Source organism: Sminthopsis crassicaudata, chromosome 1 (genome assembly GCF_048593235.1).
Source record: "Sminthopsis crassicaudata isolate SCR6 chromosome 1, ASM4859323v1, whole genome shotgun sequence".
Lineage (NCBI taxonomy): Eukaryota > Metazoa > Chordata > Mammalia > Dasyuromorphia > Dasyuridae > Sminthopsis > Sminthopsis crassicaudata.
Genome location: NC_133617.1, coordinates 706842803 through 706868100, shown reverse-complemented (window position 1 = coordinate 706868100; position 25298 = coordinate 706842803). Strand labels below are relative to the sequence as shown.

The 25298-nt window shown below is 37.5% G+C and overlaps 1 protein-coding gene and 1 pseudogene across 1 annotated transcript in view; both read right to left on the bottom strand.

Annotated features, from left to right (window-relative positions):
• Positions 1 to 25298, bottom strand: part of OXTR (oxytocin receptor) — a 139701-nt gene that overhangs the window by 61296 nt on the left and 53107 nt on the right. The window lies entirely within an intron of this gene.
• Positions 4221 to 23631, bottom strand: LOC141551370 (mRNA turnover protein 4 homolog pseudogene; annotated as a pseudogene).

Genomic DNA, 25298 nt, shown 5'->3' with positions numbered 1-25298 from the left:
TCTTTCTCCCAACAACCCTGTGAAATAGATCTCTTAAATAGCTTTATCCCCATTTTATCAATGAAGAAATAGAGACATCAAGAAGTTAACTTTCTTGTCCAAGATCACACAATTAGGAAGTGTCTGAATCCCTCATTTTTTTTAATCGAAACAAACCAGTTTATATCTTCTTTCATGTGATCTTTGGGTCAAGTGGATGGGCAGACAGGGTAAAAAAGAACAGAACAAAAAAGATAAACTACATGGTTATTCTTAGGCTTTGGAGGAATGACTACTTAAAAGGAACAGAAAACGGAGATGGGAAAAAGCCAAAAGTTAGTATGAACAAAAGTTTCTTCCTCTTTAAAATGAAGATCTTGGACTGAATTATTTCCAAAGTCAAAGTTCAAAAAATGTTATGGGTCATGATTCTAGACCAAAGTTCTTCTATCCAGGATAATCTTTATTTTAGAATAAATAACAAACTTGCAAGTACTTACACTTTATATTTTTACCCTCATTTTCTAAAGTAATGAGGGAGAAACTACTTGCTTAGGGTTACTCAACAGAGTAGGGATTGGAATCCATCTTCTGGTTTCAAATCCAACCCTCTTTCCACTTCATCATATCCCCTTCCTTATTCCTATATAGTATATAAACACAAAAGTAAAGTTTCTTTGCAAGAAGAACCAAAATATTTAAAACAATGAATCTTCAAGGACAGAATTTCAAACATGGTGTCAAATAATGAGAGATATTTGAAAGAGAGGAGGTACCAGTCTCACTAGCAGAATTGAATCCTAGAAGCTTCAAGATCCAGGCTCATTCCTGGATGTTTGTAAGCTAGGTGAAATCTTGCTATGTGTTTATCAATACCTCACTTTCTCATGCTACCTGTGTCCCACTCAGTCTGTTAATGAAATGAACATGAGGTAGCCTTGAAAACTTGGAGGACATAAAGAGACAGCCTAAGAGATATATGGGAAAGAGGAAAGATACTATCCCAATCATTTTACTTTATTGAAAGGGAATTACTATTCATTAATAAGTTTCTTCATCTCCCCTTTTGGCTGATGTCCTGAACCCACTTCCCAATACCAAAATGAGACCAAGTACAGAGTCTGGAGAACATGTACCAATTTCCTGAGCCCCAGAAACAGCTTAGTCTGCTAATATTCTTCAATTTGTACTACATAGTACAAAATAAAAAATAAAATAAAATAAAAGCTTTGTGAAAAAAAAAAAACTTTGTAACTCAGTAGAATTAGAAATAGGAAATGAGAAATCCTATGATAACCCCAGAGAAAAGAGCAGATCTCCCATAGATGGGATGAAAGGTCAGGGGGAGAAAAATCCCTGACTTTTAAAAACAGTTATTTTGCTGATCCCTGAAGAGTGAGAGTGTGAGGTCCCAGTTAATCCAGAGCAGGGGTTGGAGAAGAATCCTTTGCCATGATGCAGATAGGCAGAAGATGCAGGGCTTAGAAAGGAATGCTTGAAACTCAATGGGAAATTCAGGATAAAAAAATTTTTCTGATGGCCTGAGTTCAAATCCCAATTTTTACCCTATCTGAGTAAGAAATGCTGATAATTAAATTTCCACAAACATTGGGAAGAAGGATAAGGAGGAAGATGAACACATCCTGTTAAGATATCTCCAACTAAAATCACTTTGTGAGTCAAAAAACTAGCTAAACCACAGAAATCCTGATAAAGGGGCCCAAGAACAGAACACAGGACTTTAGCAATTACACATGCTCAATAAACTTCATGCACATTAGCTGACACATCCTGAGGGTGGGGATAGTCACCATTTTTAAATATGAGATGTATGACCAGGGAGGGGGAACATGTCTAGGAGCAACATGTAAGGGGCAGATAAAGAAGATTAAACCAGAAGGACTCAGGCCAACCAGACCTCTGAAGGAGCAGGACTAACCTAAGAGCGCAAAAGCTTATTTTCCCTTCTGTATGTGTGTGTGAACTCATGTGGAGTTTTCACATCCACTTTTACAGGAAGTAGATACACTTTGCAGCAGTATATTAAAAATTTTAACTGCTTCACTCATCCTGAGGTTGTTCATTTGATGCATCTTTTTTGTGGTTTTATGGTTTCTGTTTCCAACATTTGTGAAATCATAGAGAAGTCAATTAACGGGTTTTAATCTTAGTTCTCTCATGTGTGAAATAGGTAATAAAACTTATAAGTATTATTACAAGAGGCATTGTGGCCCAGCAGACAAAGAACTGAGAAAACTTAAGTGGGAGTCCTATCTTTGACTTGTTCTATGTACCCCAAGCATGGTAAGAGCAATAACCTAAAGCCCTACTCCCATAGCAGTGAGCTAGTTTATCCTTAATGCTCATCTCATTTCACAACTAAGTAAGGGAAAGTAACAAAGGGACTAATTGGCAGGACCAATTGCTAATATTAGAATTTGCCCTGAACTCTGGTCCCATTCTCCCTACTCCAGTATCATCACTCCCCCTTATTATTTTTCAAAGGATCCTGCTCTTTTCTCTGCAGTTGTCTTACTTCTGATTCTGCTGAGTTCCAAAGCTCCAGGCTTTTTTCTCATAAAAAACTCCAAGGTAGGAGACCATACCATCTACTTGGCAGTAAAAAGAAAAGGAAGAAGGATTGGCTGTCTGAGTGTGATTTGAGGAATATTAGCCGGCAAAGATATCCCTAGGATCCAAGAAAGTGGCACATACCCTTACATAGATCATCTAATGTGGTTCAGGGGTAGGTATGCTGGAATCAAAGCCAAAAGACTTGGCTTCAAATTCCTACTGGTGAATCTTGACCCTTTGGAGAATCCAGGGTGTCTAAGGTTCTTTCCAACTCCTATGAACCCATGCTTCCACTTGCAGGTACTAGGAATGGTCCTTATCCCCAAGCAACTTCCTGGCTAAAGCAGAACTGATCACACTTTCAAAGGGTCTTTATTACCAATTCTGTCCTGCATTCCTGACTGCTCATTTGATTCTGGCTAGCTCCTACTTACATTTCCAAAACCTGATTTGTGTGATTCCTGATCCGTGATCCCACATAGAACTCTAGTTTTCACCTACCCTTTAGTTCTTATTGCCCAAGCTCCCTAGTACCAAGATCTGCAACCATCCAGTCTCAGAGGCATAATCATATAAAGGCACTAAATCACCAACAAGGAAAATGACTAATTTCTAAAGAGGAAGGTAAACTACTGTGAACTCTAAGATGAAAAGCCAAAGCAAATGATATCTTCTACTTGGCAATAGAGAGATAAAGACCGAAAGATAAGCTTAAAGCCCTTCTTCAAGGGGAAGCTAATATCCAACAACATCAAAAGGGGTGGAAGGGATGGGTTTTAACCTCCATCATTGAGAGGAAGGTCATCAGATTAGAACAAGCCTGGAATCACTTCTAAATCACTTTTTTAAAGACCTGAATCACCAGATCAGAATGGTATGGGACTTAAAGACTTTAGAGAATCAATGGAAGTGATTAGGATCTTCATCAGGGACTAAATCAGTTTCTAACAATGAGTCATATTTGGGAAATAAGGCAGGTGCCTAAGCCTGCAAGTTAAGGTTGCCTGGTTGCCAGTTAGGGTACCATTGGATGGATTATTGCTGTAGGCATGGAGTCACATGGAAAACACAGTGACTCAGCGGGTAATTGAATTCTGAGAAACAGCTTTATCTTTAAAAGACAACAAGACAAGTGCTACAAAAAAAAGAAAAAGAAACTGAAAAACAACCATAGAAATGATCGACTCATTCAGGCAACTTCTGCTTCTTGGAGAAATTTTTAAAAGGAAGGATGGGGATATAATTATTTATCTTCTTCTCTTTCTCCTCTCCCCAATCCCCAAGTCTACAGATCTAATAATTATATGTGAGGCATATGGGATAGTCAAGTACATAGACATAAAAATAGGAATTAGAGAATAATATCTGAGAACTGGGCCACAAAGCTGGATTGTAGTGTGCATAAAGTATAGGAATAATAGAAAGACAGGAAGTGGCCAGGGTTATAAAGAACTTGGAAAGCCAAAAAAGAATCAATTTCATGTGTGATCCTCAAAGTAAAAGGAGTCCTATAGTATATTCTCTAGGCATCTCTGGTTCCATTGACACTGTGTATATTTAGGGGAAAGGGAGTCTCAAGTTTATGAAGAGGCCTTTCCTTTCCTTTACTTTGAGCTAATACTGTGAACTGGTTTCTTATTGAAGGTTACTCCATTAGTACATAGTAGTTAGCATTCTCCATCTTTATAAATCTTGTAGTCAGAAATCAGTGTCACCATACCTTTCTTGAGGGCACCAAGCAGACTCAGCAACCTCTAGGCTGACAGTTAATTCGCTTTCTCATCAGGCCAAACACAGTCCATTTCTCTGTATTTATTGAGCCACTCATTTGCTTCCTTCTTGGTCCTGTTGGTAAACCAGAGACTGACCTCATCTCTCAGTTTCTTGCTGACTTTCTGTAGGTTATCATTATTCTCATTAATTGGACAATGACCCAAAGCTACCATCAAAACCTTATTCTTGCTGAAGAAAATTTCCAGGAACTTCTGATATCTTTCAATTTGCTCTTCCTCTTATTTACCACAGAAAAGATAAAAAGGGATTGGGATAACTCATAAATCGACAAGTCTCAAAGCTCTTCCAGCAAATTCTACTTCAATATTAAGCCTAAGCCCTTCTTGGCAGTCTTCATTAAGGAATCTTTTTTTGTCTTGCTACAACAGAGGCTCAATGCTTCTAATATTGTGCAACTTCCTTTTTTAAAATTAATTTTATAATTATAATTTTTTGACAGTACATATGCATGAGTAATTATTTTACACCATTATCCCTTGTATTCATTTTTCCAAATTTTCCTCTCCCTCCCTCCCTCTACTTCCTCCCCTAGATGACAAGCAATCCCATACATATTAAATGTGTTACAGTATAACCTAGATACAATATATGTGTGTAAATCCAATTTTCTTGTTGCACAGTAAGAATTGGATTCCAAAGATATAAGTAACCTGGGTAGAAAGACAGTAGTACAAACAGTTTACATTCCATTCCCAGTGTTCCTTCTCTGGGTGTAGTTGTTTCTGTCCATCATTGATCAATTGGAAGTGAATTGGATCTTCTTTATGTTGAAGATTTCCACTTCAATCAGAATATGTCTTCATACAGTGCTGTTGTTGAAGTATATAGTGATCTCCTGGCTCTGCTCATTTCACTCAGCATCAGTTCATGCAAGTCTCTCCAAACCTCTCTGTATTCATTCTGCTGGTCATTTCTTACAGAGCAATAATATTCCATAACCTTCATACCATAATTTACCCAACCATTCTCCAATTGATGGACATCCATTCATTTTCCAGTTTCTCTCCACTATGAAAAGAGCTGCCACAAACATTTTGGCACATACAGGTCCCTTTCCCCTCTTTAGTATTTCTTTGGGATATAAGCCCAGTAGTAGCACTGCTGGATCAAAGGCGATGCACAGTTTGATAACTTTTTGGGCATAGTTACAAATTGCTCTACAGAATGGTCGGATTCTTTCGCAACGCCACCAACAATGCAAGAGTATCCCAGTTTTCCCACATCCCATCCAATATTCATCATTATCTGTTCCTGTCATCTTAGCCAATCTGACAGGTATGTAGTGATATCTAAGAGTTGTCTTAATTTGCATTTCTCTGATCAGTAGTGATTTGGAATACTCTTTCCTATGAGTGGATATAGTTTCAATTTCATCATCTGAGAATTGTCTGTTCATATCCTTTGACCATTTATCAATTGGAGAATGGTTTGATTTCTTATAAATTAGGGTCAGTTCTCTATATATTTTGGAAATGAGACCTTTATCAGAACCTTTAACTGTAAAAATATTTTCCCAATTTGTTACTTCCCTTCTAATCTTGTTTGCATTAGTTTTGTTTGTACAGAAGCTTTTTAATTTGATGTAATCAAAATCTTCTATTTTGTGATCAACAATGATCTCTAGTTCTCCTTTGGTCACAAATTCCTTCCTCCTTCACAAGTCTGAGAGGTAAACTATCCTATGTTCCTCTAATTTGTTTATGATCTCATTCTTTATGCCGAAATCATGGACCCATTTTGATCTTATCTTGGTATATGGTGCTAAGTGTGGGTCCATATCTAATTTCTGCCATACTAATTTCCAGTTTTCCCAACAGTTTTTTTCAAATAATGAATTCTTATTCCAAATATTGGTATCTTTGGGTTTGTCAAACACTAGATTGCTATAGATGTACCCTTTTTTGTCCTGTGTACCTAATCTGTTCCACTGACCGACTGGTCTATTTCTTAGCCAATAACAAATGGTTTTGGTGACTGCTGCTTTATAATATAGCTTTAGATCAGGTACAGCTGATCTTCATCTGACTTTTTTTTTTCATTAATTCCTTTGAAATTCTTGACCTTTTATTCTTCCATATGAATTTTGTTGTTATTTTTTCTAGATCATTAAAATAGTTTCTTGGGAGTCTGATTGGTATAGCACTAAATAAATAGATTAGTTTGGGGAGTATTGTCATCTTGATTATATTCGCTCGGCCTATCCATGAGCACTGAATGTCTTTCCAATTATTTAAATCTGACTTTATTTTTGTGACAAGTGTTTTGTAATTTTGCTCATATAATTTCTGACTTTTCTTTGGTAGATGGATTCCCAAATATTTTATACTCTCGACAGTTGTTTTGAATGGAATTTCTCTTTGTATCTCTTGCTGTTGGATTTTGTTGGTGATGTATAAAAATGCTGAGGATTTCTGTGGATTTATTTTGTATCCAGCAATTTTCCTAAAGTTGTGAATTATTTTTAATAACTTTTTATTAGAATCTCTGGGATTCTCTAAGTATAGCATCATATCGTCTGCAAAGAGTGATAGTTTGATTTCCTCATTACCTACTCTTATTCCTTTAATCTCTTTCTTGACTCTTAGTGCCGAGGCTAACATTTCTTTTTTTTTTTTTTAATTTTATAATCATAACTTTTTTTTGACAGTACATATGCATGGGTAATTTTTTACAACATTATCCCTTGCACTTACTTCTGTTCAGATTTTTTCCCTTCCTTCCCCAACTCCCTCCCCCAGATGGCAGGAGTCTTATACATGTTAAATATATTACAATATATTCTAGATACAATATATGTGTGTAGAACCGAATTTCTTGTTGCACAGGAAGAATTGGATTCAGAAGGTAAAAATAACAGTTTACACTCATTTCCCAGTGTTCCTTTTCTGGATGTAACTGATTCTGTCCATCATTGATCAATTGGAATTGGATTAGCTCTTCTCTATATTGAAGATATCCACTTCCATCAGAATACATCCTCATACAGTATCATTGTTGAAGTGTATAATGATCTTCTGGTTCTGCTCGTTTCACTTAGTATCAGTTGACGTAAGTCTCTCCAAGCCTCTCTGTATTTCTCCTGTTGGTCATTTCTTACAGAAAAATAATATTCCATAACATTCATATACCATAGTTTACCCAGCCATTCTCCAATTGATGGACATCCGTTTATTTTCCGGTTTCTAGCCACTACAAAGAGGGCTGCCACAAACATTTTGGCACATACAGGTCCCTTTCCCTTCTTTAGTATTTCCTTGGGATATAAGCCCAGTAGTAATATGGCTGGGTCAAAGGGTATGCACATTTTGATAACTTTTTGGGCATAATTCCAGATTGCTCTCCAGAATGGTTGGAATCTTTCACAACTCCACCAACAATGCATCAGTGTCCCAGTTTTCCCACAGAGGCTAACATTTCTAATACAATATTGAATAGTAATGGTGATAGTGAGCAACATTGTTTCACTCCTGATCTTACTAGGAAAGGTTCCAGTTTATCTCCATTACATATTATGCTTACTGACGGTCTTAAATATATGCTCCTGACTATTTTAAGGAATAGTCCATTTATTCCTATACTCTCAAGTGTTTTTAGTAGGAATGGGTGTAGTATTTTATCAAATGCTTTTTCTGCATCTATTGAGATGATCATTTTTTAAAATTTGGTTATTAATATGGTCAATTATACTAATAGTTTTCCTAATATTAAACCAGCCCTGCATTCCTGGTATAAGTCCTACTTGATCATAGTGTATTATCCTGGGGATGATTTTCTGAAGTCTTTTTGCTAATATCTTATTTAAGATTTTAGCATCAGTATTCATTAAGGAGATTGGTCTATAGTTTTCTTTCTCAGTTTTCAACCTACTTGGTTTAGGTATCAGTACCATGTCTGTGTCATAAAAGGAGTTTGGTAGGAGTCCTTCATCCCCTATTTTTTCAAATAGTTTACATAACATTGGAGCTAATTGTTCTTTAAATGTTTGGTAGAATTCACATGTAAATCCATCTGGTCCTGGGGATTTTTTCCTGGGGAGTTGATTAATATCTTGTTCTATTTCTTTTTCTGAAATAGGACTATTTAAGCAGTTTATTTACCTCCTCCTCTGTTAATTTAGGAAGCCTATATTTTTGGAGGTAGTCATCCATTTCACTTAAGTTATCAAATTTATTGGCATAAAGTTGGGCAAAATAACTCCTAATTATTTCTCAAATTTCCTCTTCATTGGTGGAAAGATCCCCCTTTTCATTTGTAAGACTAACAAGTTGATTTTCCTCTTTCCTTTTTCTGATCAGGTTTCCCAAAGGTTTATCTATTTTATTGGCTTTTTCATAAAATCAACTCTTAGTTTTATTTATTAATTCAATAGTTTGTTTGTTTGTTTGTTTTTTACTTTCAATATTATTGATTTCTCCTTTTAATTTTAGAATTTCAAGTTTAGTTTTTGGTTGGGGGTTTTTAATTTGGTCTTTTTCTACCTTTTTAAGTTGCAGGCCCAATTTATTGATCTTCTCTTTCTCTATTTTATTCAAGTAAGCCTCTAAAGATATAAAATTTTCCCTTATTACTGCTTTAGCTGCATCTCACAAATTTTGACATGATGTCTCATCGTTGTCATTATCTTGGGTGAAATTATTAATTGTTTTTGCTGTTTCACCCAGTCATTCTTTATGATGAGATTATTTAGTTTCCAATTACTTTTTGGTCTATTTACCCCTAACTTCTTGTTGAATGCAGTTTTTATTGCATTGTGATCTGAGAAGAAGGCATTTACTATTTCTGCCTTCCTGCATTTAATTTTGAGATCTTTATGTCCCAATATATGGTCAATTTTTGTATAGGTCCCATGAATTGCTGAGAAAAAGTATACTCCTTTCTGTCACTATTCAGTTTTCTCCAAAGATTTATCACACCTATTTTTTAATTTCTTTCTTATTTGTTTTGTGGTTTTATTTATCTAATTCTGAGAGTGCAAGGTTGAGATCTCCCACTATTATAGTTTCGCTGTCTATTTCTTCTTGCAACCCAACTTCTCCTTTAGGAAGTTAGATGCTATACCACTTGGTGCATATATGTTTAGTATTGATATGTGTTCATTGTCTATGCTACTTTTTAGCAGGATATAGTTTCCTTCCTTATCTCTTTTAATTAGATCAATTTCTGCTTTTGCTTGATCTGAGATAAGGATGGCTACCCCTGTTTTTTTAGCTTCACCTGAAGCATAATAGATTCTGATCCAACCTTTTACCTTTACTCTATATGTATCTCCCTGCTTTAAATATGTTTCCTGTAAACAACATATTGTAAGGTTCTGATTTTTGATCCAGTCTGCTATCCGCCTCCATTTAATGGGAGAGTTCATCCCATTCACATTTGCAGTTAAAATTACTAATTCTGTATTTCCTGCCATCATATTATCCCCTGATTATGCTTTTTTCCCCCTTGTCCCCCCTGAACCCCTTCCCCAGTATTTAATTTATGGACCCCCACTTGTGACACGCAGCCCTCCCTTTTTAGTATCCCTCTATTCCTCCCCCCTCCTTTTAAGTCCCTTCCCTTATTCCTCTTTTCCTTTTCCTTTTTCCTCTCCCCCCTTATAATGAGGTGAGAGAGAATTCGCTGAAAAACAAATATGTCAATTATTTACTCTTTGAGCCTACTCTGATGAGAGTAAGATTCACACAATGTTTCTCCCCCTCTCTAAATTCCCTCAGATGTGGTAAATTTTCTATGCCTCTTCCTGGGATGTAGTTGCCCTCTTTTTATCTCTCCTTTCCCTTTTTCTGATACTATCCCCTTCCCTTTACTCCTTTGCTTTTTTCATGTTATATCAGTAAAATCAAATTATCCATGTGGACTTTCTATATATCCACAACAGAGATATAGTTCTCAAGAGTTCTTTTTTACCTTTTTCTGCTTCTCTTGAGTCTTGTGGATGTAGATCAAATTTTTTGTTTAAGTCTGGTTTTTTCTTAGAAACAAATGGAATTCCTCTGTTTCATTAAATGTCCATTTTCTTTCATGGAAGAAAATACTAAACTTAGCTGGGTAGTTTATTCTTAGTTGCAGTCCTAGTTCTTTTGCCTTTCAGAATATCAGGTTCCAGGCCCTTCAATCCTTTAATGTGGAGGCAGCCAGATCTTGAGTGACCTTTATTGTGGCATCTTGATATTTGAATTGTTTTTTCCTAGCTGCTTGCAATATTTTTTCCTTTGTTTGATAGTTCTGCAGCTTAGCCACAATGTTCCATGGAGTTCTTTTTTTTAGGGTCTTTTTCAGAAGGTGTTCGATGAATTCTTTCAACGCCTATTTTCCCTTCTGTTTCTGTTATCTCTGGACAGTTCTCTTTGATGATTTCCTGTAAAATTGAATCTAGGCTCTTTTTTTCATCATAATTTTCGGGAAGTCCAATGATCCTCAGATTATCTCTCCTAGATCTATTTTCCAGGTCTATAGATTTTCTCAGTAAATATTTGATGTTATTCTCCAGCTTTTCATCTTTTTGTTTTGTTTTGTTTTGTTTGACTGATTCTTGGTTTCTCAATGAATCATTCATTTCTATTTGTTCAGTCCTGATTTTTAATGAGTTATTTTCTTCATTCACATTTTTTAGTTCTTTTTGTTTTTTAAATGAATTATTTTGCTCTGTTGAATTTTTTTCCACTTCACTAATATTTTTTAGTGAGTTATTTTCTTTTTCTAAGTCGCAAACCCTATTTTCTTGGGAATGTTTTATCTTTTCCAATTCAGAAATCCTGTTTTCCTGTGATTTTTTAACCTTTTCTAATTCACAAATTTTGTTTCCCTGCACCTCCTGTGAATTCTTTATATTTTCCAACTCAAATTTCAGGACATTGTTATTCTCTATCATAGCTTCTCCTTCCTTTCCCCATTTTTCTTCAAACTCTCTTAACTTTTTAATAGTCTCTTCTAGGAGAGAGGTATGTGATGGCAGGGTTATCATTCCCCTTTAGGGTGCTGGAGACTCTCTGCTGTTAGCCTCTTCAGGTTTGGATACCTGCTCTTTCTCTGTATAGAAGGTGTCAATCATTCTTTTCAGTTTCTTACTCATTGTTAACACTCTTGGGGGGGGGTCTGCCCTTGGGTAGGAAATTTACCAGCTTCCCCCCAAATAGGATGGAAAGGAACAAAATTGTGACTGGGCTATGAGAGAGCTCTGGGAGAGAGTTCTCCTCCCCCCCCACCGCAAATGACTCAGAGGTAGTTAGCAAGGCTGCTTTGAGAGGAGTGCCCAGTGAAGGACCCCTGCTGTGTGGCCTAGCAACTGCCCTGAGGCTAGGGGCTGAACAGTGAAAGCATCTCAAACCCCAGCCAAAGCCTCTCATGGGGCCATGGATATTAGCAGCTCATGCAAAAAGCCCCTGCACTCAAATTGGAAGTGTCTGCCTGGAAAGCACAGTCCCTGCTGCAGAGTTTCCGCTGTTGTAGGAGTTCCACTGCTGCTGGAGTTTCACTACTGGGAGAATTCCACTGCCTCATACTGAGCCCCATACTATGTCGATTAGAGGCTGCCCCAGGCTGTGTGCCCCGCTGTTCAGGTTCTTAACTGTCCCAAGGAAAAGCCCCAGACAGCAGAAGGCGGCTTCATAGCTGTGCCGAGATCTATGTTAGGTCACTTTTGGCTTAGGGTGATTATATTTTCTAGCTTTTTACTTTAAAGTGGTTTTGATTTCTCTTCTGATCTGCTGTTTTATAAGCAGAGTAGAGCTATCAGCCTATGCCAGATTCCTCTATCTTAGTGGCTTCTCTGATGCCAGAGTTCTCCCCAGCCCGTTTGGCACAATGTGCTAGCTCTTAGTCCAACCCTGCCTGTGCCGGTCTTTTTTTTCCTCCCCTTGGAACCGACTTTTTCTGTCAAAATTCCAGATTCTCTTCAGCTGGTAAGTTTTGCTTCTAATCCTTGTGGTTTTTATCAGTCCAGCTGATTTTTGAGTCTGACTTAACTGGTTGGTATTGAGGGAAGAAAGGAGCTTAGAAATTTGTGTGTATCTTCTCCACTATCTTGGCTCCACCCTTCATTGTGCAACTTCCTTAATGTGCCTGTGAAAATTTCCCATTCTATGCATTTTCATTGGCTGTTTCTCATGCATGAAATACTCTCCCTTCTTACATTTTCCTCCTGCAGTCCCTATTTTCCTTCAAGTTTCAACCTAAATCCCACTTTTTATAAGAAGGCTTTTCTAGTCCCTTTTAACGTCAGCACCTTTGCTTTGAGATTACCTCCAATTTATCCTATGTCTTCTATGCCCATAGTTACTTTTTTTATTATTGTTTGCTTAAACTTTTTTTATTTTTTACTTTGTTAAATTAGCTTTTTTTAAATCAACAAAAATCTAGAGAGAACCAAAATGGTATAGTAGAAGATGCACTTAGCTGAGCTCTCCAAATATTCCCTTCCAAATAATTTTAAAATAATCCTCACTTCTGGAGAATGAGAGTCAATAAAATGCCAAGATGAAATATTCTTCCAATACAATACAATTTAGGAAATCAAAGAGAAAAATCTGTAACACAGGGTTGGATATTGGCCCAGAACCCATGTGGATACATAGTCAGTGATGAGTGGTGATACTGGCAGAAGTTGCAACAGCTTTAGGAGCTCTCAAACCAGAGACAGTAAGGGCACCTGGCAATTGGTCAGAAAGAGACAACGGAACACTTTTATGCTAGTACTAGACGCAATATCAGATGCTCTTTGGCAAGTCCATTGCCTATACCTACTTCAAGTCACAATTCAGGGACAAGGATGAACACTTTTCATCAGAACAAGGTATCAAGAAAAATATCACTTGTGATCCCAAAAGAACAGAAGCCCTGAGGAGCAATATTGCATTAGTATTGGATTATTATATTCCTGGAATTTTCATTTTGGGATTTCTTTCAGAAGGTAACCATTGAATTCTTTCTATTTCTACTTTGTCCTCTGCTTCTATGAAATCTGAACAATTTTCTTTTAAGATTTCTTTGGATATGATGTCTTTTTGTGGTCATGGCTTTTGAATATTCCATTGATTTTCAAATTGTGTCTTCTTGATCTGTTTTCTAAGTCAATGCTTTTTGCTATAAGACAATCTATATTTTGTTCTTTTTTTCAGTCTTTTCACTTTGTTTTAATGGTCTTTATTGTCTCATGGAGTTATTTTCTATTCAATTTATTCTAATTTTCAAGGAATTTGGTCAAGATTTTGTATCTCTTATGTCAAATTGTTAATTCCCTTTCCAATACTCTTTTTTTTTTCAATTTTTTTTTCTCTGGTATCATTTTTATTTCCATTTATTTAAAATTATTTTATTTTAAACTTTTGCTTCATCTCTTCCAAAGATTCTTCTAACTGAACTAATTTTCTATCCATGGAAAGTGGGAAGTGGGGAGATTGTTATTCTTGTATATCTTTTGGTGCCATTAACTTCTCCTGGGTTTGTGGCTTGAATGTCCCTATCATCATAATAGCTCTTTATTGTGGAATTCTTTTTTGCTTGCTCATTTTTCCAATCTATTTCCTGACTTTGATCTTTGTATTCATGCACTTCTGGAGTTCATATGTGAGCAGACCTTGCTACTGCTTTGTTAAGGTAATGAATATTGTACTATTCCAGAATCTCAGGAATGGCTGAGTCTGAGGACAGGTAAGCTCTCCGTGATCTGATCCAGGGAAAAGTATCATTGAGCCCCACCCCCAGCCAACAATCTCAATCCTGAAATGGTTTTATATCTGAGCCACATGTCTGTGGGCTTGCCCTGGTTGGAGTTACAGTAGATTGTTGCTAGACTCAGCTACTATCAGCAAACTGAAAAGTAATTCAGAATGACAGAACTGTAGGTTTCCTTTTGGTTCATATTCCTTGCCTGTTATTCCTCTGCAGGTTTCAGACTGGAATTGAATCTAGAGCTGGGATCCCATTCTGATCCTGGGATTTGAATCACATAGCAACTTACTTCTGAATTTGTTTCTTACTTAAAGGTACAACTAGAGTATGTGACCATTCCTCACCTGGGGACAACATATATAGGTGCAGGTTCCCTCTCAATAAACTGTGTATCTCTGCTTTTTAACTGGTTAGTGAGTAATAGAAGGTGGCAGAAAACATGAGTTTAGGCTTCTTTGTGCTGGATCTAAGACATCTTCTTGCTCTGGAATACAGACTTTCCTTTCATTGGAATTTTCAATGTGGTAGACTCCTGAATAAAATCTGTCCCTAGTACTCATAGACTTCTCTATTTGTCTCCAACCCAAGCTAGAAAAATTTTTCACTCTAATTTTTTCTTGGATTTCCTAATAAAGGCCCGACCTAGTGCTTTGTCTAGAACCGAAGAGAAAGAAGCAGAGATCAATGGACTTCCTGCTAATCTGCCACCTTGGCTCCCTCCACCATTGCAGTTTTTTTGTATGTTGTTTCTCCCAAAAGAAGATGAGCTCCTTATAGTAGGGATAATTTTTGCCTTTCTTTGTATTCCCAGGATTTAGCTCATTGCTTAACATGTAGTAAATACTTATTGGCAATGACATGGGTATTTGTGAGCTACTTATTTTATAAGGGCAGAAGCACGTTCTGTCTAGAACCTAAGGCAGTCAATCTATTCATTCAACTATAGAGTGTGAGTTCTATGGATAACCTAGTGAGGACATGACACACGGTGTAAATAAAAGATATTTTAATGTATTTTTAAGAAAACTTGATTATATCATACTAATGAGTAGTACATATTTCAAAGTTACCATCTATGCACTCATTTCCATGAAGCTGCCCTTTCCGGGCTTCTGCTTCCTGATCTGTGAAATAAAAAAGTTGCATTAACTGACCCCTAATAGGTCAGCTCTAAATATCTTGTTTTCTTCTTGTATTATTCTAGCTCTTCTTTGTTTTTCTTGTTTTAATTTGTCCTTAATATACCAATCCTCATCTAAGAGCTTTTCCACTGTGAAAATATACAACAGTCTTATTATGAACTCCAGGCTCCTTTTCTTTGGAGTAGCTTTATCAGAAATACCAAGCTAATTTTGACAAAAGAGAGATGAATCAGACTATATTTGTGTGGAAGTCCTGATGAAGAACAAATGAGAAAGAATGAGGAAGAATTTAGAGTCAAGTAAGTGATGGTGGAAATCCAATGAAGGCCCCATGGGGTGGAATTGAAGACTCAGAGTATAAAACAGAGTTTGAGTATAAAACAGAGTTTCGGTTTTATACTAAATTGAAAACAGAGTTTCTATAAGGTGCAACAAAAAATGCATGTTGCCTGAACTAAGGAAAAAAATAAGAGAGATTGAGGATAAGTCCCATGATGGTCAATTAGTCTTTAACTTATATATGATCAAAAAACCAGTTAAGTTGTCCATTGTAAACCCTGTTTTTTTCTGTTCTTTAGGAGGAAATGTCACTAGATTGATCTATATGGAAAGTGTAATCCATAGGTATAGTATAGTATAGTATAGTATATGTGCCTTGATGGTCAGTCCCAATATGTCATTTCATACAGGGGGAAGACTAACAATAGCCAATGAAACAAATAGATGATGCAGGCTTGACCACGCTTAAGTTTTTCATCTACAAAACAGATGATTGTTTTCATCTATTGCAAAGGTTCTTAACCTGGTACCAGGATTGGTGGATTGATTTTAGGGAGTTTATGAAGATGAACAGAAAAATAATTATATCTTTATTTCAATATAATGGGCTTTTGTGTAATCCTGTTCATTCAAAAACATTATTCAGAGAAGAGATCCTTAGGCTTTACCAATCTATTAAGGGGGTCCATGACAAAAAAAAAGTTAAGAACCATTATTCCATAATAAAATACAAGCTCCTTAGCTTGTCATTTAAGAACATCCTGTACTTAGTTCCAGGCTACCTTTCCAGCTTTCCCTCATCACATTCTTATTCATATACTAAAGGTCAAGCTAAGCTGGTTCTCTAACGTGGACAACCCATTTTCCATCCCTGCAGTCCCATAACTGCTCCCCATATTTGATTCCACCTCCACCTTTGAGAATTATCTTCCTTCTAGTTTCAGTTCTATTGCCACCTCTTATGTAACGTCACCTCCTCCCTCCCCAATTCCATTTGTTAATGGTGTCTTCCTCCTCACATTTTCCTAGAGCATTTTGACCTCTCCTCAAACATCATTCCCTCTCTCTATTATTCTTATCAGCATACATGGAATTATTAATATTCAGTGATGTGTATTTCAAAAGTAACTTAGTCTAGCCCCTTCATCTAAAGATGGGGAAACTGAGGCCCAGGAACATCAAATGAGTTGTTCAGTGTCACACAGCTAATGTTAGAATCAAGCTTTGAACCCCAGTCCTCTGACTAGCCAAAGCTTTTTCCATAGCATACTACACCACCTCCCATGACATCTTTGATTTCCCATTCATCCCTAAAAAGAACAAGTTTCTTGAAGGCAGGTGTAATGTTCTTCTCTAAAAGTATTCATTCTCTGGGAGCAGGTTTCTTGGGGAGCTTCTGGGAGCAGCCTTCAGTTCAGTTTAATAATCACCCTAACTGCAGCCAGGAGCTAAAAGTTCAAATCCTTTATTGTCTCCTTTTAAATAGCCAGGTTACCTTTCTTAGAGGCCTATCTCTCTCCTTGGTTCTGAGAGCTCTTGCCATTAGTCCTTTGTCTCTTCCAGCTTCTGCCTCTAGCTCCCTCTGAATCCAAAGCCTCTGTCTCCCGAGAGTGGGCTTGTGGGTCTGGCCCTGAGAGCTTCTTGCTTATATGCTGTACAGTGAGTATACTTCAATCATTATACCACTAGGAAATCATTATTTGTGTAGGATTAAATCAATGATAAACTAGATTTAATCACTGTCTCCTCAATTCCACATAGTATCTTGTTTCAAGTTCTGGCCCATAACATCTCCTTGTAGGATCAGTTCAATCATACTGAACCATGCTAAATTAGATAACTATTGTCTCTATCATTCCAGTGACTTAGCACCTTGTAAAAATCATAACAGGCAGGGGCTGTTTTGATTTAGTCTTTGTATTCCAAGCATCTATATAACAATGCCTTCCAAATTGTACCCACTAAAGAGGCCCAAAGGTTTAGAAAAAGTGTAATCAAAGACTTTATTACACAAGTGAAGAAACTGAATCTCAGATAGATTAAGGACTTGCCCAGTGTCCCTGAGACTATAAGTGGCAGAGCTAAAATTGAATCCGGGTCCCAGCCTCCAAACCCAAGATTCTTTCCATTACATTACAATGCCACTCCCTTTACCTTGTTCCAGTCTACAAATGCTGCTCCCTGTACTCACCTGTAATTTCTGATTCCTGGGTTCCTCCCCATTCTCCTAATCCACCTTTTCCGCTCACTTTACTAGACTAACCTGTCATTTTTGTGATGTATTTTAAGTAATCCCCCTAGAACTTCATAGCCCCTGGCTCATTAACTTCCAGCCCTATGACTCTTCAAACCTTGCTAGGTTCTGATTAGAAATTCTGAGCTACACAAGAAAAAAGAAAGAATGCAACTATTAAGTACATACATTGCTAGGCACTATACTAAGAGCTTTATAAATCACTCGATCATCAGAACAACCTTGGGAAATAGGTGTCTTATTATCCCCATTTTACAATTGAGGAAACTGAGTCAGGCAGAGGTTGTGACTTGCCTTTAATTACACAACTAATAAGTGTCTGAGACCATATTTGAATTCAAAATTTTTCTACACCAGTCCTATTGTTCTACCCACTACATCATTGGCCTCCTCACTAAGTTTAGTATTCTTGCCCACCACTCTGAGGCTGCTGAATGCCACTTAAGGAAATCCCAAGGCTGAGCTGATTTCACTTTTTACAAATCTACAATGTTTAACCTCAATTGGCCTCTCACTGCTGTCATTTCCTCTGTTATTGCTCCAGTGGTTTTATAACATTTTCCCTCCTCAAATCCATATTTACAATAAATAACTTTATCTGTGATTTCTCAAAGAATATTTAGACATTTTATTGGACACTTTTCTCCATTCTTACACTTCTAAAGGAACTTCTATGTATCTCTTCTCTCTTCCTTCATTCCCAAGTCAGAACAAGAGACATCTTTACACCTTGGTCCCATCCTCTTCTGTCCCTTCTAAGACCTTGCTCCCATAGTCATCTTTTTCTTTCATTCATTTTTAAACTTTCCCTCTCCATTTCCCCCTCATTACATATCTTCCCAAACCTAAACATGCTTTTCTATGATGCTTCCAAACTCTCCCCATCCCTCTCTCTCTTTACTTTCATGACCAACTACTTTTCCATACAAATGGTGCCATGTAGTGAATGAGACAACCCTGGCTTCATATCCTGCTTCTGGCATTTAATAGCTCTATAACCCTGGCTAATCACTTCACCTCTCTTTGCCTATGTCTCTTCCTTTATAAAATGAGGGAGAATAACTAGAAATCTCTGTGATCTCTCCCAACTCTAGAGCTTATTACCTACTTGGAATCCCATCTTTGATTTTTCTCAACACACAAGTATATATCAGAAGCATTGAATCTCTAAGAAACTCAGTTCACAAATGTAAATGGGGGGGGGGGGAGAAGAGATTGAAAACAAGGAATTTTCCTGAAATTGTTGGATTAAAGTAGAAAAAGAAAAGTCAAAGAAGAAATGAAGGTCTGGTTATATGGGTGAGAAAAAGAGTACATAGGGTTGAATTTAACTGAGATGTGAATAGTGATAGAGCACAAGGAAAAATGAATAAAGGGGAAGAAAACCAGGTAAAAGTCCCCTTGCTAGGTGCTTACATTCTACTAGACTTTACACTCTATTAGGGGAAAATAAATATACCAAATAAATATAAAATATTTAGAAGATAAATCCAAAATAATCTCAAGATGGAGAAAATATTAATTAGTGGAGGGAAGAAAGAAGGGATCAAAAAACTCCTCATATTGGTAAGAATTGGATCTTGAACTAAACTTTGTAGGATGATAGAGATTCCAAAATGCAGAAATAAAAACAACATTCAAGGCACAAGAGACAAAAACATGGAGACAGAAGATAAAATACTATGTACAGAGAGTACAGGTGTACAGCAAATAAAATGGCTTGTCTAGAATCAGCATGAGATGGTTAGCCCATTGGGATCATTCTTTAGAACCTGCACAAGTGTTCCCTATGTGGTTCCAGACTACCCCCTAGAAATATGGAGGGAGTCTATTTCCTTCCATGTATGAGATGAAGAGTTTGTACTTAGTGATGAAGGGAAGATCAGGCAGTCAGACACACTGTAACTCAACTCTAACATAGTGATGACATTTTGATCCTTTTGGAGAACCAACCAACTTAATCCCATCCACAGTGCCTTAAGTATCAAAAAGACTTTCTTTTTCTTGATGAAGAAACTGAGGCCAAAAAAAAGTTTTTTACTTAAAGATTCCATGGCATTGGCTATTGCGAATATCAGCATCAGGGATTAACAAATTGGGTGTTCTTGATGAGTATTACTGAAGGTTCTGCTGGTACTACCTAGGAATTACTGATGAGGGTGGTTAGTGATACACTCTCAATGACCTCTTTTTTTTTTTTTTTTTTTTTTTTTTGCTAAGGCAAATTGAGATTTGCCCAGGCTCACACAGCTATGAAGTATTAAGTGTCTGAGACCACATTTGAACTCAGATCCTCCTAATTTCAAGACTGGTGCTCTATCCACTACGCTACCTAGCTTTCCTCAGTGGCCTCTTAATGGGGAATTCCTGACAGTGATGAGGTCAATGATATTGATTGGGGAGGGAAGAGAGATTGCTGAAACTCAAAGGGATAGGAGAAGAGTGAAGGAAGAAAATTAAGAGTCCTTCCAATCCCACAACCTTCCCCTTGAGGATGGAAAATCTAAGCATCAAAACCAGCCAGCACACATGGTGGTTCCCTCTTCCCTCTCCCCACTCAATAACAGCCCAGAAGACACAAGGTGGCAGGATCAGGATGCAGGTTACATCCTATACTCATATGTTATATTGTTTGATCATTACAAAACCTTCTGAAATAGGTATCATTATCATCCCCATTTTACAGAAGAACCTCAAGCTGATTGAGGTTTTCTAATTTTCCTAAGCTCACAAAACTAGGAAAAAACTGAGGCAAGATTTCAATTTGGTCTTTCCTGATTCCAAGTTCAACACTCTATTTAATAAACCATCTACCTGCCTAAATAACTACACACACACAAGCACAACACAACACACATAAATATACACATATACACAGGCATGCACACACACTCCCCTTGGGGAGAAGTGCTTATTTTCCTTGGAGCTCAGATCCACTTTCCAGAAAGGTTGAAAATCATTGTGGTTCTTGGCATGGCAGGAGAACATTTTCTTGCTTGAAATGCCTTTTTAGTCTTGCTATTTCTGCAGTGAAATGTCTCTCTCATAATCTGATATTTTCCCAAAGAAAGAAAGACTTCTTGAGTTGGGGAGCTAGTTCCAGGGAGCCACTCAACCCACCCAGGGGAGCTGCCAAGGCAATGGCAATACAGTCTGTCCTTTATGACCCTCTTTGCTCCTGAAGGAACCCAATGGAATAGCATCATTCACAAATGCAGGGAGGAGGGGGCATTTGGATGACCAATGGGAGGGGTGTCAAACATCAGGGCATAGGGAACAATGGCTAATCTGAAAAATGAACCCTTCCTGCCTTCCATTTGCAAAGAACACTGATTTATGTCTGTTTCCTGAGTCAGAAGTACCTCCCAATTGGTTCCATTACATCAAGTAATTACACACATCTCTCAGTCTCCAGTTGTAGCCTTCCCATGACTGTTCAACCACTTATGGAGAAAATATGAGTCTCAGGCCAGAGGGCATATATAGCTTAGTGACAGATCAGTGCATGGTGATATGAAAGAACCTCCAAGATCTGCTAATACCAGGAGTTCTTAACCGTTTTGACATAGAGGACCTCAAGAGTAATGTAGTAAAGTCTGAGTCCTTCTAAGAATGTATTTAAATGTATAAAACCCCACATTTTATGTATATAACTAAGTGGTACAGTGGATAGAACATCAATCCTGTAATCAGGAGGACCTGAATTCAAATCCAGCTTCAGATATTTCAGACTTACTAGCTGTGCGACTCTGGACAAGTCACTTAACCCCAATTACTTCACCAAAAAATAATACATGGAATTGCAAAGGAAACCAATTATAATGAATAAAGATTTTAAAACTAAAAGAAAAAAATGTCATGAAGTCCTTGTTAACATGCATCTGACCCATTTTATGAGAGAGCTGAATCCAAAGAAAAACTACAGATTTACTCATATGGGACCTAGCACCATCTAGTCCAACCCTCTATTTTACAAGTAAAGAAACTGAGATCCAAAGAGGTCATGATGACTTCATAGCCATCCAGCAAGTGAATTGTAGAGCCAGACCAGTAATTCCAAATTAGATCAGTGCCTCCTGAGGACAGCCAGGTATCTTTCAATGTGAGACTGAGTTATATCAGCTATACCATCATCCTCACCATCATCACCATCACCATCATCATCATCACCACCACCATCATGATCATCATCGATAGTATTTATCTAGAGCTTTAAGATTTACAAAGCACTTTACTTATATTGTATTCATGACAACTCCATGAGCCAGTTACAATTATTAAAATCCCATTTTATAGATGAGGAAGGTGAGGTCCACTGATATTGAATGACTTACCCAGGATCATCCACCTAGTAAGCACCTGCAGCAGAATTCCAACTCAGGACTACCTGACTCCAGCCATATATATATATATATATATATATATATATATATATATAGCTGTTTGTTTTCAGCTCCATATCTCACCAACATCTATTTTTTCTATGAGATTTCCCTATTTCCTCTACTTTCATATCTCCCTGTCTGGTGACTGAAAAAAGGAAAATGATAAACTCATTCTTTACAGATCGACTGCTTACAAAAGACATAATCTTAATCACATCACTTCCCTGGGCCTCAGTTTTCTCATCTATAGAAAGAAACCACTGGACTAGAAAATCTTTCAGGTCTCTTCCTGCTCTGAATCTATGGCCCTCATTACTTTACTTGGGTTTATTAGAGTCTGAAAGATTTCTCTTATCAGAAATAGTTGCATTTTGAAAAGATACTCCCAATGAAAAGACAATATTTAAGGGGAAAGGAACAAGCATTTATTAACCACCTACTATGTGCCAGAAACATTACAAAAATTATCTCATTTGTTCTTCATAACAACTCTGGGAGGTAAGTGCTATTATTTATTCTCATTTTACATTTGCAAAAACTGAGGCAGGGAGAGTTTAAATGTTTTGCCTCTCTCACAGTTGGTAAGAGTTTGAGGCCAAATGTGAACTCAGACATTCCTCACTCTAAGACCAGTGTTCTATCCATTGTACCCCTTAGCTGTCTTGTTCATTCCAATAACCCAAAAGAATGGCTTTCTACTGGTAGAAGTTCAAGATCTATTGAAAAAATTTTTGGGAACAAAGGATGCTTCTGAGCATACCTTGGATTCAGTCATAAAGCAGCTGCCTCTATTAGGGAGAACATCTACATTCTCATTCAAGCTGCATGTACAAAAATCATCAGGATCAATACTAATGGCCATAAAATTACCATATACACTTTAAATAACCAGACATGACAATGAAATCATTACAGAAAGTGAAGCTCACCCTCCCCTTCCCCATCTGCTGGTAGCTAAGGATCCTAAGCAAATAGAAGGGACTCAAAACTAGCACATCCATCCTCTCATTTTATGGATGAGGAACCAGGACTAAGGACACAAAGGGACTTCTCTAAGATTACTCAGTTCATAAGTGAACCAGCATTTGAATTCAATTCTAGCTCAGATTAATTTTTTTCCTATTGTACCATCAAGGCAAATGGAAGAGAAAAATAAAGGGGAGGAAAGTTAACATTTAGAGGTTTGACTAATAAAGGGATTTGCTCCTCCCTAAGTAAAAATAGAAGAGGAAAGATTTTCTGACCTGGATGAGTTCCCTCAAAACCCTAGCTAGAGGCAGCAATTCACCATTTCTTCTTCTCCTAGCTTATTCCTGAATCTGTAACACATCAACTAAAAGTCTAAGTCTCCACTCTTCCCTTTACCTGATCATTGCTCAGCACATTTTGGCAGCAGCCTTAGCTCCCCATGAAAACTGTCTCACAACTGGTGCCTTCTCTTTCCTTTTTCCACAAATCCAAAGATCAAGATCAAGGGTCAGAGCATCAAAATCTGGGGGATTCTGGGTAAATTAGCCAATCAGTGACCGATACCTGGCTTCTTCAGAGTTTCCATGGCTACACCTCTGGACTTAGCCCACATTACATAAAATGAAGTCAATAATAACTTTTTATAATTTATTTTTATTTCAAACAACAAACATGAAAATAAAATTGGCATTTCTACATTTGGTGTAGAACAGAAAAAGAGGTTTGTACATGAAACTGCAAGTTTCGGTTACATACAGCTTGCTTTCCTTTAGAGTACAAAATAAATTTGACTTGACTTTTCAAATCTGTGTAAGGTCAGATTCACAAGGTTGTTGTGAGGAATAAATAAGATGCAGAAAACGCACTCTGAAAACTTTAAGGTTCTATGTGTCTTATATATGTGTATAAAGGCTGTTGCTGATGTTGTTTTATGAAGGTCTCTCATAATTCTAACAGTCTCCAGTGTTGATGGGCAGAGGGAGAGAGGCAAGAGGCACTGGGGAAAGGAAATCACTCTAGTCAAAGCCACCTACTTCACTCTGCAATCACTACCTCAAGACTTCTAAGAAGTGTGAATGGCTTTCTCTCTGCCAATTATATGTCACCATTTTCTATGTGAATTATTTGACTTACACAGGAAGTATCCCAAGAATGGGTCATTAACAGTCATTTCCTGTAGTACCTTTGTCTCCATATGTCCCTTGCTGAGTCCCCAAGCAGACCACAACACATCTTAGAAGTCTTCACAAGGATCATAGATATGGATAACCCCTAAGAAGGTTTCACTAGCCCACTCTGGGATTTCAAGAAATAGAGGTGTACTCCACTCCACCCTCACCCTCAGTTGATTCAACCATAACAATACATAAATAAACCTGATAGACAAAGAATATTGAGGATAGTCATGACCCACCTGTCTCCTGCTATTTTAGTTTCAAGTTTTTGCTTCTGGTTTTGGGAGGAAAAACAGAACGTGTCTAAGGGAAGTAAGACAACTCTCAACTGCAAGCTGAGAATGGTGAAAGGGAAAGTTTATGCCTGAGAGGACAAAGGAAGCTAGAGTTTTTTAGAAGAATGTATCATTCTTTCCAGATCACATGACCAACAAGATGGAGGACTAGTCATTTTCTGTATTCTCCTCTAGGTCTAAAAGGAGGAGGAGGAGGAAGAGGAAGAGGGGAGGAGGAGGAGAAAAAAGGAGGAGGAGGAAAAGGAAGAGGAGGGGGAGAAGGAGAAAGGAGGAGGAGAACAAGAAGAAGAAGAAGAAGAAAGAAGAAAGAGGAGGAGGAGGAGGAAAAGAAGGAAGAGGAGGAGGAGGAGGAAGAAGAGGAAGTATTCTACTCCCAGATAGAATAATTAAATGTATGATCACATGACAAGAAGCAAGAAGTCCAACAAGATAATAGCTTTATAAATTAACAATGGAGAAATTTAAACTTTATTGAACTTTCTCAGTATTCCTTCCCCACCAGCTTCCACACTTCAGTGGCTTACAAAAACCAACACTGAGACTTGTGTTTGGATTCCCACTCAGAGAACTCCCTCCTGCTATAGTCTCTGCTCGTACATTTTGCCCCATCGTCCCTCCTATGACCTATTGCAAAAAGCTGCAGACCTCAACAGTCATATGCAAAGGAGGAGAACTCACAGTTGGTAGGGGAGGGGAGCAGGAACAAGAGAGACAAATCATAATTCCTTCCTATACCGAATAGCCACTAAGCTAGGGAACCTCAAAGTTGCAGAGACACTGAC